This window comes from Corvus brachyrhynchos, unplaced genomic scaffold (assembly GCF_000691975.1).
Source record: "Corvus brachyrhynchos isolate BGI_N302 unplaced genomic scaffold, ASM69197v1 scaffold200, whole genome shotgun sequence".
Classification (NCBI taxonomy): Eukaryota; Metazoa; Chordata; class Aves; order Passeriformes; family Corvidae; genus Corvus; species Corvus brachyrhynchos.
In genome coordinates this window covers 2,224,714-2,226,135 of record NW_008236184.1, presented here as the reverse complement: position 1 = coordinate 2,226,135, position 1,422 = coordinate 2,224,714, and positions in this window count along the sequence as shown.

Here is a 1,422-nt window from a genome sequence, read left to right as displayed (position 1 = left end):
CAAACGATTGTGAGTTTGGTTTAGAGAATGAGCATTGTTTGTGTTCATCAGCCAGAAGAGAACCAGAAGAAAATGATGGTATGTTTTCTGCTATGCATTTGAAAATTTATAGATGTTATAGACTGCTTGTATATAACGCGTGCATACCACTTTTGTTTTTGGTTTGTAAATTAACTTTTATAAGCTTTACCTTTTTATATATATAAATATATATAAAAACAAACAAAGTTTCTTAAGGATATCTTTGTATTCTCATACCTTTTGAGCCTTGAACTTTGACATCTGCAGCAATAAAGCAGCATTTCTACAATATACGAACGAGGACATTTTTTAAAAATGCACAAAGTTGTTACCTTTTAAAGTGCTGCATTTAAAGAATATAACTTGGAATTCTCTACTTTGATTAAATTCTTGAAAAGTATCCCTACTGTAATTTGTCATAAGGATGCTGTACTATGTGCCCTGAAATGTATTTTTTTACTAATAGACAATTTATTACGGCACAATGGCACTACTACTGTTTAGATAATATACCACTGCATTCTGTTAATGAGTTATTAGCTATTCAGGTGTGGCTGATTTTTTTTTCTCTGCAGTTATTAAAATTACACGTTTCTAAATATACAGAATAAAACTGTTTTTAAAATAATAAAGATGATTGTAGTACCTTATTGTTTCTGAAATGCATTTATGTGTACATAACACAATTTTGATTTTATTTTTTCTATGTAAGTAGACAGCTGGATTCTGCCATATCTTCATACATGTAGCAGAACTCTTTTGTGGAGTCAGTTGGAGTTGTCTAAAGCAGGGCTTTTGAAATTATGAGCTCCAGTGTGGATCCATTGGAATTACTCAGTACAAGTAGGAGTGGTAGACTTTTATCTCTAGGATCATTATGTTGAGCTAGTTTACTTGTTACACCTGTTCTTCCAAAAACTGTGGTAGTGTTCTAGCATGTAGATTTACACATAGTATAGCTGTACAATTTTAAAGTTATTCCTACAGAATCCCATTATCTGTTTGGAGTATTTCATAGCTAACTAGTAGTATTCTATCAGGGAAAATAAGTTGTAAAAGATTTTTAAAAAAAAATACTGGGAAACCCTGGTGTTTCCTTTCTGTATTTCTACTTAAAGTAAGTTTTGTTTCTCAGGCATGACTTAGCCCAGAAGATGCATTCACTACTGTTACTTCTCCTCCTCATGGCTTATCACTCACTAGCAGAGTATGAGACACTGAAAAGTCCTTGGCCTAGAATAAGCACTACTTGACAAAACTAAAACATCAGTATTAACAACAGTAATGTAATGAAGTTCAGAGCACAGCACAGTACCACCTATTAAGAAGAAAATTAGGTCTATCCCAGCCAAAACCAGGACCATGTGAAACACTACAAAAGGAGTCAGTCAGACTTGAGGC